Source organism: Macrosteles quadrilineatus, unplaced genomic scaffold (genome assembly GCF_028750875.1).
Source record: "Macrosteles quadrilineatus isolate MER2022 unplaced genomic scaffold, UCM_ALF_1.0 Scaffold_3__2_contigs__length_128488019, whole genome shotgun sequence".
In the NCBI taxonomy this organism is placed as follows: domain Eukaryota; kingdom Metazoa; phylum Arthropoda; class Insecta; order Hemiptera; family Cicadellidae; genus Macrosteles; species Macrosteles quadrilineatus.
In genome coordinates, this window is record NW_026542596.1 from 37695828 (window position 1) to 37713788 (window position 17961).

Here is a 17961-nt window from a genome sequence, read left to right on the forward strand (position 1 = left end):
AACGGATCAATGAGGTTCAAGAATTGAGGAAAAAGAAGTAAAATTGTAATGCTTCGAACGCACTGAGCTATAATTCTAACTGGAGGTAGCACTGAATGTCAAAGATGCGTGTCGCCAGCCGCCATGTTTGCGTGAGGTGGGTGTCCATAAGAAGCCATATTATTGCTATAACTATTATTATACTTGGCTTAAAATACCTACTTTGTATGTTCGCCATTTCAAAGAAAATTATTAAAGTATTAAAAGTATTCAAGTATGACAAAAATACTCACTGCTATACCAACCTAGTTATAAGAAGCCATGTTATTGCTATGGTAATAAAACTTACTGCTATACCAACCTAACAAAATCAGCGACTCGCTTTTGACAGACTTCTGCCATGGCAGTGCTACCTCCAGTTATAATTTTAGCTCAGTGTTCGAACGTCAACTAATCAGCTGATCAGCTGACCAGTTGGCAATTTTAATTGTTGATCTGGCTTGTTCCTGTTGATACTCGCGTATTCTTAACCTAAGTTGGTGGAAGTTAAAGGAAGGTAGATTAAACTGTTTTAAAAATGTCAGTTAGTGAAAGTGAAGTTGACGAGATGGAATTGAGAACACAAACTGCTTATAATATTCTATAATATTCGATGCTGGGATCTAACTGTAAATTAACTCTTTCACTAAATAATGTAAATCATGTAAATGTACATCATTTAGTTGTCAAAAAAAAAAAACAAATAAATGCAATATTTCCCTAATTGTACTCTCATCAATCCAGTAAATACGGAAAAATTAAGACAGACAGAAATTGAGATAAGACTCGTTTCGGCTTTCTTATGTTATGAAACGTAAAAATAACCAAAACCTGCATGATTCTAAGCAATGTACAGACAAAACTGTAATTTTATTTTTATTGATTTATATATTTGCCAACGGATTTAGGCCTACACCAATTTTACAGTATGATTAGGCCTAAATACGATTATCGTAAAACTAAAAATTTGATGACACTAACAAAACTTTTAAATAATTATTTTGTTTGCAATTTGTTTTGGTTAAAGCGTAGCAAAACCCCTTATTCAATTCTGTATTTAGTCGTGTATGGAAGCGCGGGAAACCGTCATCCACCGGTGTACAAGCAACACCCCAGCCTTGTTTTGGGGGGAGGGGTAGCAAATGTGAGTGTGACCTTGGAATGAGTCACAGCGGCCCTGTCCTGCACCTGCTTCATGTCTCTCTCGCGTTTGTTGTAATTACTGTAAATGTTTAAACAACGATACCGACTGAACCAGCCAAGCGATTTTAAAAATTTAAAAAGTAAAATTAATTGAAAATTGTTGTCTTTAAAATGACTACCTGCAATTTTAATTTCTTATTTTGTAACACAATTATTTTACCAGAAATTTTTTAACCAGCAACTTAAGAGTCTTCAATAACAAAGTGGCAACTCAAACGCGACCCTGCGACCCAATTCTGGTGGCGCTCTCTAGAACTACCCGAAAGTTTTTGCCGGTATTACGCGTGCCGCATCACACAAGTAGTTCTCCCGCGCCCCTATTCAAACGCTTGTAGGCGAAGAAAAGGAAAGCGAGTTGACGACCGAGGCTAGGTCAGGTCGAACCGATCGACTTCGACAGCTGTTTTTCTGTCTCTCTTTCTTTGCATGTTTAGGGTGTGTAGGGTGGCGAGGGTTGTAAAATTGCTGAAAGTGAAAGGGACGTCGCTGGCGCTACGTTCCTTGTGTTTGGCCCCTTGTTGCTAACACTGGGTCGGCTACTCGAGATCATACAACAGTGTGTGTTTCGTACAAAATTGGGCCCACAGTCACATTAAACTATTATTTTGAGAGAACAGCTGGGCGTAGAAACTTGGTAGAGGTGTCCAAAGAAAGGTCTTGGTCTGTAGATGAGATATCAAAAGAAAAACTAAGAAATTTGCTAAGGGCTCTGCCCCAGAAGCCTTTAAAGTAGGCCAATGCTCAACACAGATTTGTTTACGTTTTGGCCATGTGGATAATACTTTTTAATGAAACGGTTGTTAATTTTAAAATTGTATTTTAAACAACACACATTTATTGGGAGTTACTAAATTGCCCAAAAGAAGTATTTCCAATGTTATTTTCTGATTTTAAAATTGATTTAATTTCTTCTGTATCATGTCATGTTTTGCAATATAACGTGTTCCATTACGAAATCAGTGGAAAATCCTTTTATCACAGTAACTACAATTATTTCTTATTGAACTATCTTATATCTATTTTACGAATTACGGGTTTGTTTCTGCCTTTTTCACCACTTTTGCCTATAGTTTATCATATTATTCTAGACAGATCATCATAGGTTCATGAGATTATTGTCATACAGGTTTTCAATCATTGGAAAAATCTTTGATTGTGTAATACAATACAAAATAAGTGCAGAAGGGCACGGTGCCCATTTGAGCCGTCTCCATATTTTGTTAAATTAATAGTAGTTTACAGCAACTGGATAAACATTTTACAATATTTATGTAGATATATGTGCATGATTTAGAAAGTCATTAAGCTGGAAAACTGCAATATACTGCAGACTTTTCAGAGAGGTTGTATTCATTCAGCTTAGTGAAAACATAATATAGATATGTGTACAAATAAGAACTTGAACTCTTTAAGAGCCATTGAATGTTATTAGACGAAAAAGGGTTGTGCATGTTTACTAGCGCTACTCAGCAACAACAACCATTTAATTTATCTCTAAAATGTATATTCTTAAAGTACACTGAACAGCAGCCTAAAAAAATCTATGGAACTTACCCATATAGTTCCACAATGCTCAAACTCGCATTGTGACATTATGATTCGGCTTATATTTCTCCAACAGATAATTCATCTGCAGAGAAGAATTTTATTGTACTCTTACCGTATCTAATAACATCCAAACACAGAAACCTTGCCTAAAAATAGCACCTATCTTGACAAATTATTTGCAGTGGCCTATATTACGGACCGTGGCTCACTGGGTTGGTAACATTATTGAAAATAACACAACATTTTGGCTGTAAAAATGGCCCAATTAGTAAATACTATTTAAGCAGCTACTGTCATGACAGAAAGGTCATATTCCTTTTAAACTAAATCACACCATCCTTTATAAGATACGTTGATTAACAATGCATGTAAACGTCAATAAATTACGTAACAGCCAATTTATTTTTTTGCTTTTTGGAAATGCCAAATTGCTATGTCATTTCCATTATTTCTTGCCAATGAAGCCGCACACCCATATAAATAAGGAGGCCCCTAACAGTTCAAGAATAAAAGCCAACTTCACTTCAAGTATATTCCACTACACCTAACATTCCGTAGAGAGATTATATTGACAACTGTATGTAATTGATAAGGCTGAGACAATTAACTGACATCCCTTATGTCAAGGAATTCCAGCTTTAACAGTAACCCCTCAACCAATTTCTCAAAACTGTGCTAGAGGGTTATTCATTGGCACAAATGGATATGTGACGTGACGAAGGAAAAATCAAACTTGGCCTACGCTGTAACTGATATACCTTCCTTTGAAGTTAAAACATGTCATCCCAACAAACAGATATTTTTTTTTCAAATAAAATCATAGATTAATTAGGCTACACTGATGAAATCACGGAAGTGTTTAACTACAAAATATCCACCAATACGATTTTAATACTATTTAAAGGTTCTTTCAAAGGAAGAGATACCAGATAACATACTAATAAAAACTCCGATGACGTACAATATGGGAAATATTTTATTCATTGAATGATCTTATGATGATTGATATTTGGTAACTAACGCAATTAATATCATTATTGTTTTTACACTTATTACTCTTTAAACAATGCTAAATGCTCAAAATATGCATAATTTCACTCAATTTATCGCAGTTAGATGAATTAGCCTTGAAAGTAACCGTCAATTTCGACGGGTTTCACCTAGTTGCAACAAATACAGAATAAACACGACATAACAATGGAACAGTGTTCGAACATTTATGAACTGGATTACAAATATGATATAATTTTATACTGTGTATACAATTTAAGTTTGCATTGGTTTTTCAATGAAAATAATTTAAAACAACACATAAAACAGTATAATAAGGCCTTACAAAAGAACAGAAAGCATTAAAAGATTATAATAAGCAAAAATAAAATGATTTAATTCTTAGTAACGACAAAAATCCTACAAAAAGTTAACATAAAACAATACAACGAATAGAGACTAAACACACTATAACAATGGAACAGTTCCAACATTTGTGTAAAACTGGTTTACAAATTGTTATCTTCTATATAAATAAAATTAGATTTTTGTCTGTACATTGATCAGAATCATAAATTTTTATAAAATTATTTTTACGTTTTATACATTAAAGAAACCGAAACAAGTCTCATCTCAATTTCTGTCTGTCTGTCTGTTACGGCCAAAGAGCCATTTTACGCGGCCTTCTCTTGAACAACTAGAATACCTATCAAGATCCAAATCATTTTAATGTATTCAATGGATTGGCGAGAGTGTCTTTAGCTATTAAACTATGGCCTAACTACTTTGTAAATAAAATTAAGGACGTTTAAAAACCCAATTTTGTGCGATTTATGTCAAGTTTTCTCCCAATGTTTATCACATAATCATCTATGAAATAACGAACAGTTGTTCGGATCAACATTATTTTTTCTAGCTGTCACTGATATGTTTACATTTAATGTTGTTTACAAATATTGCAACCATTTCCAATCACGTTTTGAAAGCAAATCCAAACCAAGTGAAATTAACAACGTGTTTCCTTACATAACGAATTTAATTATTCGTAAGTGCAATAACTTTTAGGGTAACCGTAAATGAAATTAGAGATTCTTTGTGTATAAAATTGTTCTTGAGTTTTGATAACCGGGAAAAATACCTTGAATCAGTGTAACGTATATGGCTGGGAAACTTATATTTTTTTTAATTAGCGTTACCAACAGCAGTTTACAAAAAAGTTTTCAACTCATTGACGGCACTTCAATTGCGGCTGTGTAAAGTGTAAATGTAAAGTGACAACTGCAGTGGATGATTGTAACAGAGGTTTACGGATTATGCTCAACTCGCTTTTCCAATGTGTCTTCTCACCGCTATGTACTGCAATCGCTGGACCATACAGCCAATAGACCAATTGCCCATCTCTTGGGTTCGTATGACTAATCAATTATTCATAACCAAATTTCGACGACAATCCTTGATACCAGTACTTTTACCTAGAATACATGGCCTATCTACTTAGGAAATAAACTTAAAACGTTCAAAAACCCAACATTGTGTTATTTTTTCACATTTCCTTCTAATATTTACAAAGAATTTTTTTACTTGAAACTGTCAGATACTGTATTTGTTTATATATAATAGTTTCGCCAGCATATCTGAAAATATGCAAACCAACTGCTGTTCTTTATAGAAGATTGTTTCAACTGACTTCTATATAAAGATCCCCGTGCGTAGAACGGGCACACAGCTAGTACTGTATATAGGCCTAAAACTTTACTTGGGGTTTTCTACGAAATAAACTAAAACAAAACCATAATGCGACAAGATGGTAAGACCATAAGAATGCTAGAATGATAACATCATCCATAAAACTGATGATGATAACACGCACCTACCTACATAAATAACAGTATTTTTGTCATAAATAAATAAATGTAAAAATTAAGTAAAATAACACATCAACACATGATTATTCTGATTACTTATTACATACCTTATAGGCCTACATTGCTTGTATTACAGAGTCGTTATTTTTTTATCAATCAAATGTCTTGGATTGTAATGAAATCATTTCTCGAAAATCATATTTAAAATATTTTTTTATCAAATGGTTTTAACGATTATACGTACTTTAAACCACAACCTAGCAAGGCTCAGTCCCCCGGTACTAAAAACTTAAAATCCGTGATATTTATAAGACCAATGTCTGTTCAACAAAGAGTAATTATTGAGCACCTGACATCCATCAGCAATATGGTATGTTCTTTTCCGACGAATCAATAGGCCAAAACATTGGCTGATGTGTTAACATTTAATAAAATGCATTTATAGATCAAAAGGTATTTATTTCCCGTCCTATTGCCGTTGAAAAGCACGGGTACAACAGCTAGTTATCAAAACATAGACAAAAATACATTAAGGAAGTGTTACCATACTAACAACATGATAAATTGTGAAAGTTTGTGTGTTTGTTTTTCTTATTGGGGTTCAATCACTCACTGGTCGGATTAGGTTGAAATTTGGCATGCCGATAGCTCACATTCCCGATTAAAATATAGGCATATTCTTATCTCAAAACTCATTTCGTGCTCCGCCCGACTCGATTGTCCGTTAGAGTTTGGATTTGCGGCATTGTATTTTACAAACAAAGACAATTAAGGTCTATCTATATCAACCTATGATTACATTTGAGCACTTCTTCTTTATATCATAAGTTTCTTCTACATCTGTATTATAATTCAACACAGGATTTACTAATTTGAAATATACGATACAGCCTATGAAATAACTACACCTTAGAGAAACTGATTGGGCAAATTGGTTTACTTCATACCAAGCTATCAATAACATACACACCAAATTATCTCCCCCCTGTAACAGCAAACCTAGGTAGGCCTACTCATTGAAATTAATAATATTCATATAGGAAATATTTCTTACAATTTTACTAGGGAAGAATTTAGTAGAATTACAGCAAGGTAAATGGAAAATTGGTTTCTCTGCAGGTTCACTGACGCGGGAGTATTTTAATTTTACGGGAGGCAGTACACAATAATGATATCTTACTCATCATCATTGGCACAACCATTACGGATAATTATTATTATTAACCGTAACATAATTAAAGAAGTACCGGTAACTAAATCCAAAAAGATTAAACAAACAAATTTACTTAATTACGTAAAAATAAGTATATATCATAAAGCATTTCTTATGCTATATGATATTTATGGTTATACCATCGCAGGTGAAGCCGAAGGTACTTGCTAAGTAATTAATAACCCTTACATTGACATTGATCAAACAAAAGCCATGAAATGATTAGGGATATGCCTCAGACCCCAAATGAACGAAGGGTAAAAATTTGTTGAGTATATAAAAAATTTCATATAAATATAAAATGCAAATCAAATAATTTGCATACTACTTTTAATGTATTTAGTATCAGACACAAACAAGAGTTAGAGTCAAGAGTTAGTGAATTATTGAGTTAATTCAAGACTTGTATTATTGAATTGGTATCTTTCAATCATAAAGTCTTTAAAGTCTAGCATTAAGTCTTTCGATCTAAGATTTTAAATTCAGGGATTATGATTTAGTTACATACATCAACATGGCATCAACCGATATACGCCGTCTGCAATTATGGTGCCTTGTTAGAAGGCAATCTATATATACCACAGTGAGGCAAGCAGTATTTGACAAATACGGGAGTTAGAAACTGTATGAGGAAAATTAAGATTTCCTAAACAAATTGGGCTGTTATCTAGATACATATTTTACTTTATAAAAAGATAAGTTACTTCAGATAAATACAGTATAAACCACAAAGTAAACTACCTATTTGTTCCATAATACTCAATTCTATGTTCTAATAGCAAAAAATAAAATGTTAGCCTACTGAGAGTATTCTCAGAAGATTAACTCTTCTATTAGGAGTATTTCATTCCATCTATGTTTGATAATATTGTTGTCATGATGGTTAAATTTAAAAAAGGAGATGTAAAAAAAATTATCATAGGCCTAGCATATATTGAAGGCCAATACATACGCTAAGAGAATTGTAAAACTATACAAAGAGTGCTTCAAAGGGCATTTTGATACTCCATTGATAAAATACAAACAGTATTTTAGTAATTGCCTTTACGTGATATAAATTAGAACAAAACTAATATTAATTAAAAACTCCGTTATACTTAATGGCTAATTTATGTGACAATATTTATCTAACATAGAGCGAATTAAAATGTTGTTTTTAAACATTGTCTGAATATACGTCTTAAATATGATGTTGAAATGGTTTTTGGACAAAAAATACACACACCAAATAAGTAGTTTGGTTACTTTTCTATACAGATCTAAACTCGAGTGTCTAAACTTTTCCCCTGACATTAGCAACGCGGCTGGTTACGGCGTTCATCGCCTTCAATCTGAGAGACGCAACAGTTCTAGCATTTTGGATGTTCCGATCTGACTAGTAGCGTTTTGGAAATTCCGACCCGACATACGATCGCAAGATCCAAAGTCAAAAGGACAGCCTATTTCATAAGTTTACTTTAAGAAATAAATTTGTACTTCTAGTTATGACTGTACTTTTGGATCTTACGATTTTGGAACTTCCGATCGGCAATATTTTCTTTGGATCTTTTGATTTTGGATCTTCCGACCCGCTAAATAACCTTTGGAAATTCCGATTTTGGAAGATCCGATCGGCAATATAAACGTTGGATCTTTCGATTTTGGAACTTCCGATCGGCAATATATTCTTTGGATCTTCCGATTTTGGAACTTTTGAAGACCATCCGTCCTGGAGGGAACATCACTACCGCAACGATACGGAGCGTCGCCAACGGCCTCGATGGTGTAGTGGATAGAGTGCTGGGCTGATAATCCGATGGACCTGGGTTGAAATGAAATGAAATGAAATGAAATGAAATGAAATGAAATAAAATGAAATGAAATGAAATGAAATGAAATGAAAATCCTTCTTTATTGAGGCGAACTTAGGACCTCATGGTCCTTTCTTACAGTTAACCTCTAAATAATAATAGTAATAACAATAATACATGATATGAACAAAAGTAAAATACACATTTCGTAACATAATTAATAATAAACAACATAACATACATTTCTTTTCCTAGCATACAGTCACACACACATACACTCTTTGCAGCAGCTAAGCCTAACGCACGCCATCCCGCCACGCCACTATCCGGTTGAGATAATATTCTTTCAGTGTCGCCTTCAGTCGGGATCGGTTTTCTATGGATTTAATGGCATCGGGTATAGAGTTCCATAGGCGGCATGCTGTGACTACAAATGATTTATTATAAATAGTTGTTCTGTGACGAGGAATGCGCAACGTAGACGAGCCAGAGCGAGTATCCCTTGCACCTCTTTCATTCAAAAATTCAAAATTCTTTGCAATGTAATTTGGAATTCCAAGATTGATAGCCGAATGAGTGATTGAAAGTATTCGGAGTTTTCTGAGGTCATCTAATTTCAAAATTGATTCATTTATGTAATAAGGTGTGACGTGGTCGTCCTGCCTAAGGTCAAACAGAAATCTAATACAATAATTTTGTGCACGTTGTAGTTTTGTTGCCAAAGCCACAGTCATATCATTAACCACAGTGTTGCAGTAATTGAAGTGTGGAAACACAAGTGATTTGACCAGTAAGAGTTTAATGTGAAAAGGAAGGAGTCGTTGCATCTTCTTCATTGTGTGAATGGCGGCAAATACTCTTTTACAAGTATCTACCACCGCGTCAGTCCAGTCTAATGTGCGGTTCATCAGCAATCCAAGACTTTTGATTTTGTTTTGATATTGCAAAGTAATTCCATTTACAGTGAGTTTTGGTAAATTGTCTTCTTCAAGTTTGTTTAGTAAACGTGAGTGACCTATAATGATTGGTTTTGTTTTGTCAGGATTGAGTCTAAGTCCATTCTGTGCTGCCCATTGAACAATGTTGTCAATGTCGTGATTCATTATGTCTATAGCTTCATTTATATCGCTGACTTTAAAATGAGAATAAATTTGCAGGTCATCAGCATAAAAATGAAACTTTACGTGGTGTAGTACTGTACTAATGTCATTAATGTAAACAGTGAAAAGTAGTGGGCCAAGAATTGAACCCTGAGGAACTCCACAGGGAACATTTCTCCAGTCGGACGTCAAGTTGTCATGACATACACACTGCTTTCGGCTCTGAAGATATGATCTCATCCATTTTAGTGAATTATCAGAAAAACCTAAAAGTTGGAGTTTGGCTAGAAGAATGCTATGATTTACGGTATCGAAAGCTTTGCTGAAGTCAAATAAGGTTAAAATAGTGCATTGGCTGTGATCCATAGCAAATCGTATTTCATCAGTTATATGGAGCATCGCTGTTTCAGTGCTGTAATATTTACGAAATCCAGATTGGAAACTGTTGAGGATATTGTTTACTGACAAGAATTCGGAAACTTGAGAATGGACAATTCTTTCAAGAGCTTTAGAAAGAGCTGGAAGAATACTAATTGGTCGGTAGTCTTGCGGAAGTGATGGGGATGAGATCTTATTCAATGGGCGGACAAGCGCAGTCTTCCATTTTTCTGGGAAAATACCTGATCTGAGTGAGGTGTTGAATATGAAGGTTAATGTTGGGAGGAGAGCAAACAAGATACGTTTAATCAACGAAATCGAGATTCTGTCAGAACCAGTGGCATCAGACGTTATCCGCCTTATAGCCTTCAAAACATCAATCTGCAATATTGGCTTGAAGTTAAATTGAGGAATAGTATTGGGCAAGTGACGTGATTTTAACTGAGTTAAATGGTTCTGTACTGCTGTGACGTTTGCATTTGACGAAACTGATAAGAAAAAATCGTTTAAATCATTCAATGGTATTGTTATTGGAACAGGTTTAACTTCTTTTCCAAGTCCAAAACGTTTCAGATTACGCCAGCGAACAGCAGAAGATTGTTTTCCTTCGGAAAACAATCTATGAAAGTACTGTAGTCGAGAGTTGCGCAAATGTTGTTTAACTTGATTTCTAAGCTGGCGATACTGGGCCATAAGCCCCTGGTCTCTAGTTCTTTTAGCTCTGCGATGGACTGAATCCCGCCGAGCCATTAACCTAATAATCTCCTCAGTGATCCACGGAACGGGGCGACTTTTACTAACCCTACGGTTCACAATTGGAGCGTGTTTGTCGTATAATTTTATTATGGTTTCATTAAGTGAATCAACCATATCATCAACTGACTCCAGGGTATGTATGGAGTGCCAAGGTATTGATATAACTTCTGACAAAAACTCTGCTTCATTAAAATTTTTAAAATTTCTGTAAGAGATGAATTTTTGTTTGGGCTTAGGAGCTCTCATGGAAAGGGCGCAATAAATTAGGTCATGTCGTGAAATGGCAGGAACTGGAAGCTGGCCATGGTGGACTGAAAATTCGGGATCACTTAAAATAATAAGGTCTAGTATTGTATCAGCTTCAGCAGTGTGATGCGTCGGGTCCAGTGGGAGTATCGTCATGTTGCAAGAGTCAAACATGTTTGTCAATTGTCTGCAGTAGTAACTTCCAGGTTTGAGTAAGTCACAGTTAAAGTCACCCATGATCAAGACACGACTGTAGCCTGGCATGAGGCGCAAGAGAGAATTTTCAAAGTCGGCCAGATGACCCACTCCCGGAGGGCGGTAACATGCCCCCAGGAGAAGAGCATCTGAACCACACAAACCAATTTCTAAAAAAATAAATTCGGGTTCCGCCAAGTACTCACCCGGGGACTCGCACAACTGCCTGGCTTGCAAACCATCTTTTACATAGACAGCGACGCCACCACCTATTTTTCCCAGGCGATCATTTCTGAAAATTGAATAGCCAGGCAGTGCGATCAATCCAGATGAAATACTTGGCTTCAACCAAGTTTCAGAAACTGCAATAATTTCGAAATTTTGAGGCCGAAAAATTACTCTGACTTCGTCTATGTGTTTTGTGAGTGATTGGGCGTTGATGTGAGCGGCTTTAAATTGTTTGGAGAAGGGAGTGAGGTTGTCGATAAGGATCTGAGCGTTATCAGTAGGGAGTGGAGTGGGCGGGGGAGGGGTGACTGAGGCGACGCTGTGCAGGTCCGCTATCCTGGACCTACAGCTCGGACCCGCGGCGAGGCAACGACGACGCGCACCGGCGTAGCTGCAACAAACACATTCACACGCACACACATTCCACGGACATGCAAGCTTGCAAAAAATAAGTATAAATATTTACATGTAACATTAATCCTTTCTGGCATTACAGTTGAAATTAAACCGCAATGAACACATTTATATTCGGCTCCTGACTATTGACATTAGATAAAAGAAAACAATATTTACTACCCTTAAGGGTTTGTTTAAACTCCTGCTAGTAAAATAATAAATTAAAACGATAAATTAAAATTAAATACTCATGATAGTAAAATAATAAATTAAAATTAATTTCTTTGATAAAATAATAAATAACAATAACTTTACAGTAACAATAAGCTTTAGTACTTTTAGTAAACCTACTATAAAATAACAATAAATTACGTTTCCACTAGAATTCATTTTAAATATAATAGAATTGTATTTAATAACAAAATAGCAATAATAAATACTCATAAAACGTCTATAAAAATAAATATACTGTATAATATCAATGCATTTCAGATCGGACGCAAAATAAATAAATGTAAAAGTAATTGTATAATATAATAAACTAAACAGTATGAGATCATGAAAATTTAATGGTTTAGGACTCAATTTTGTATTAAAATAAGACCTGATCTAAACTCAATCAAAAAAAAGGAGATAAAATAAAATATTAGAAATATATATATACAGATATTTTACTTGAGCTCAGTTGACTCTGTTGCTTCACACGCAGGTGACACATCCGCCAGCCGGGTAGCGACGCCCTTCTTGCCAGCCTGGTCCACCCACAGCACCCTGCCGTCTGTGGTCCATGTGTTCCTCACACCATGAATTGACACCGCCTTCTTGAGCACCTCTAGTCGACGAGCTGTCAGGTCCTCTTTAATGGTGACTCCGGTTCCCTTAAGTTTTTTCTTGGCGTCAAATACTCGCCGACGTTCCCGGTAGCTCGTGAAGCGGACAATGATGGGACGTTGTCTACTTCTTCCGTCGGGTGATATTCCAGGCACTTTCCCGACTCTGTGCGATCTGCACACGGCGGCCTCGGTCAGCTCCACGCCCAGCTTATCTCTGCAGATGTTGATGACCAGCTGGTCGGTGTCTTCTTCCGCAGTCTCCTCGACGCCGAATATTCTTATGTTGTTACGTCGCTGGTACTGCTCCAGCTCGTCTGTCCTCTCCTCCAGCCTCGCCTCCACACCCTGCAGTCTGTCCGATAGTTTGGTAACCTCGCTGCGAAGACTGACCAGCTCTTCATTGGCGGCTGTCATGGCGGCTCGCACTGCCGACTCTACCACTTCCTTCATCTTGTCGGTCAGCTTGGTGACTAGGGTGTCGAGCACACTGCTCCCTGCGAGGTAGTCGGTGACGCAGGATTGAATGTAAGCAGTGTCGATGACGTCATTCTTGGGCATCGTGGACGTTAGAGTCTCGGTCGGCGTGGACGGTGCAGATAACGACCGCTCGAGCTTACTCTTATCAGCGCGGGAGTTGGACAACGGCACTGGCTTGACCTTTGCACCGGAACGTAGATGAGGTTCGAATCCCACCCGTAGCACTATTTTTTGTATTGGACTTTTTCATTATCAAAACGTTTGGTTGGTTTGGTTAGGTTATGATGGTTTAATTTTATAATTTAAACATTATAAAATTGAATTTGACCCATTTATAGTTTTATTTTATGAACAGAAACATATTTTCGAATAAAACCTTCATTCGATTTTTCATTATCAGCAAGTCTGGTTAGTTTGGTTAGGTTATGATAGTTTAATTTTATAATAAAAAAAATATAAAATAGGATTTGAGGCACTTATAATATTATTTTATAAACACAACTATTTTTTCGATAAATAAACCTTCATTAGATTTTTTCATTGTCAGCACGTTTGGTTGGTTTGGTTAGGTTATGACGATTTAATTTCACAATATAAAAATATAAAATCGAATTTGAGGCATTTATAATTTTATTCTATGAACAAAACTAATTTTTCAATTAGTAAACCTTCATTATAGTCAATCAGAAGCCTCTAAATGACACTGTTAGCAAAATTAATCCTGAAAAACAAATTGTGCGACCAGACCAGAGTGACCAAGACGAGACAACTCGATTCGGATTCGATTACAAGGGTTTTTCTGTACATTTGGCACAATTTCGGCTATGTCATTCTGGGTAAATGTTTTTAACATGGGCCCTACCAAATAGTGATTATGCTGTTGCTGTCATAGTGTCCATGAAAAATGGATTGAACCATAGATAAAACCTATTTTTACCCCATAAAACATATGTTTTATCTATGATTGAACCTATATACTTAAATTAACATAACAATTTATCGATAATAAGATAAAACAATACACCCACCGCAGCAAACCTGCAGACTGAGACAATTTCCATTTGCCTTATTGGATTTATACTATAATGTCAACTTAAAAATATAGCATTAATTCCCTATTTAAATATAATTAGTTTAATCAACAAGTACTTAGGTTTGCTGCATCAGGGAGGGTAAAAGCGCATCAGGTCCCGCGTCCAGGTCTTACCATGAGTACTACGGTAATAGGTAGCTTATTCCCTATATAGGAAATTCGCTAAAAACCACGAAAAACACATCATTAAAACTGTATTTTACCCGGTAATTGATTTCTAAGAATTTTACGTTTCTAAAATGTAAAATTCATGTAATTTAATGTTTGTGAATAATTAGTCGAATTTGACTCGGATAATGCAATTCTGTTGTCCATTTGTCAAAATAAATGCGTTATTGGGCATCAATTAAATTTTGTAAAAATATGACATGGCAGCATGAATGGGATTATCACAAAAGTGGAAAACTCTGTTTGGTATTGGCAGTTTCGGAAAATATAATTTTAAGTTTTCTTTTTCACTAAACCATTTTTTTTTACTATTAATAATTATCAACTAGTTTACATGTTGCTCAAATTCGAGCAATTGCAAAATATTACCTAGAAGTTGTTTTAAAACGAATAACAGTCATATTTACAATGAGTTTAAAAGAGTCAACTCAAAGATTACCGGTGTGTAACTCAGACCATGTTAACTTCGTTATTGATAAACCTAAAGCATTCCGGTCGGTTTTCTCCTTCTCAAAATGCCTCGCTCTACAGGCAATACAGGTCATTGATAGAGGGTCAATTGAGAACGAAAAGTCGTTTAGGGGTAGTGTTAGGGCGCATTTGTAATCAAATAGTTGAGATTGTCCAGGGTCAGGTGCTGACTGTGATGATTACGCCTCTTGTCTATGTTTCGTTGTCGTCGCGTCGGAGGCATTTAAAAGAAAAATAAAACAACAAATAAACAAATTATAGCTACACAAAACAACTATAAATGCACAAATTTCAGTTACAATCATGCTAACTCGATCCGTCATAGCGACACAAAACAACGATAAATACAAATTTAATATAAATTTAAGATACAACCATACTAACACAATCCGTCTTGGGGGTTATGTTTACACAAACTCAAACAGTAAATATAAATGTACTCAGTGCGTTTCATTGAATTGAAATAGTTATTTGTGCAACTAGTGAGAAAAGTGAGCAATTGACTCACTCGAGAGAAATCCTAACTCACGGAATGGTTTCTCGAGTGAGGCAATTGTACTTTGAACTCGAGTTGCACATTATACTTTTCCTACAGTTACCATAAAACAAATAAATTTGTGAAGAAACATAACCTAGTTTTACACAGAAGTGAACTTTTAATGTAACATTTAATGTGAAGTGACAAATACAACAGTACAGTACAACTCAGCTGACCAGCTGATTTACAGCCAGTGCTGCCAACGTACTTCGCGCGCATACGACGTTGCCTGCATGTTACGCGCTCACTATTTCGTGCCTTCACGTTGCAAATCTGGAGTGAGACAAAGTAATTAGAGTGAGACAATGTTAACATTGTCTCACTGATGAGCGAATTGGCCACTTTGCTTTCTCAAATCAGTGAGAGAACATGTACATTGTTAGGTAACTGTAGGAAAAATAAATAACAGCAATTAAATTATACAGCTGATCAAAATGTAAACAATTATGTTCTTCATAAGGACAACATGGGAACTTTCAAAGCCACTGGGGCAGAGCCCAAGGGGCTTTTTCGAAAATGTAAGGCCAGTTTGCAAATCTACGCGACACGCTCTTTCCAATGAGACGTCAATGGATAAAATCGGTTAAGAAATGGCGAAGGAGTTCAACCGACAAAGTTTCATGTAGCGTATTAATTATATATATTGAGATGGGGATGCCACCTATGCGCGACGCGCGTATTCTAACCCAAATATGAGTGAAGGATGAGTATAGAATGGAGTGTGTTACTTATGTAGCTTTGTTACTGATTAAGATTAGCTGTTTTATTAGTCAGAACCATCTATTTAAGCCCCGATAATAAAGGACTGCAGGGTCCATCCATCAATTTAATCAACAAATATTCTTCGTTGAAATAGCTAAAGTATCAAGTCATATGCAAACAAAGCAGCAAACACAGCGAATGAAAGTAGCGAATATTTTTACATAACATCTTCATTTTTATAAAATGTAGAATAATTGCTTAAAAGTTAAATAATTAGAACAAATTGAAATAATACTTCACTTTCGGAGCTATAGTAGGCCCTACTATAAGTAATAAATTCTTATATCGATGGTTAGAAACACACGTATGATATGTCCATTTTACCAAACTTTCGGGAAACGCAAAAAGAAGTTTTGTTTCTAACATTATTTTAAAATCCTTAATTGTACTTAATATACTAGGGTAAAATATGAATGCCTATTTAATATATTTTATGTTTTAAGTAGTTGTTTACCGTTATTTAGTCTACTTTGAGAGAAATTAAATTATATTTTGGAAGAAGTCGGACATGTAACTCTTGTGCACTAAGCAAAACCTGGAACCACGGACATAAAACATCTGTGCATAACACAAAGTGTCTAAAAAGAGATTGTTTAAAATTAATAGTTAGGATAACTCCTGTTCTTTTTTGAACGTAAACAAGACTTCTATTTTACCATATGACACTTTCAATTACTAATCATTAATAGCAAGTACCCTGTTAGTAAAAATAAAACATGTGACTAAAAACAGTAGAAAAAAAAACGTAATATTAAATCTATAACAGAGATTAAAGGGCTGGTTTGCCAGTTTTACACAATTCATTGCAGAATAATTATGACATTTATTTTAGCATGAAAGTTAAAAAATAATTTTGAATTTATATTTTATAACCAATCAATCAGTAATCAATTAATTTACTGATTAATTTACAATCAATTTAATTTATTTTAATCAATTAATTGTCAAACTTCAGCCATTTCAATTTCAACCAATTAACTGTTTTTCTTTTGATATTGATTGTCCTATTTTGGATGGCAAGTTTGCCTAGGCTTGTTAGATCATAAATGTCATTACAGTATATTTTCGAATTTTAACATTGTAAGGTTTGGGTTTTTTCCTAGACATCTCAAGAAGTACACCCCATTCCTCAGTCGTGTAAATCTTTTTGTGTTTACGTGCTCTCTCAATTGTAGAGTGCATGGAATCTGCTTCAAAGTACGTGTGGCCAGGTTCCATGTACTTCATATCCACATTTTCTTTCAATGTTTGTCTTATTTACAATATACAACATTGCAGAGCCTATGAACTGATTTCTGTTTTGCCCTCCACATGTGTCAGAATAGGTTGTAACATGTTTGACATGAGTAGGTAGGTTTTTCATGTATATTATAAGGCCTGTACGGATTTCACTTGAACCATTCATTCCATTCCTCTTGTCCCATACATGACAGAATCCATCTGAATTAGAATCTAAAATTGTGAAATTGTAAACAGAAAGTTTCCGTTTATAGTAAATTTTACAGTCCCCAGCAAATGGTACCATCAACACAGCTTGTAAATCAAAAGTAGCTGTTACTTGATCTTTTTCTTTAGAGTTCATGTCTTTCTTCTTCATGTCCATTGCTTCTGTTGCCTTGCATGTGTTTCGTAGTTCTCACCGAATCAGTTTATCTTCAGCAGCCCGATACTGAAGCACAATACTGGTTACATT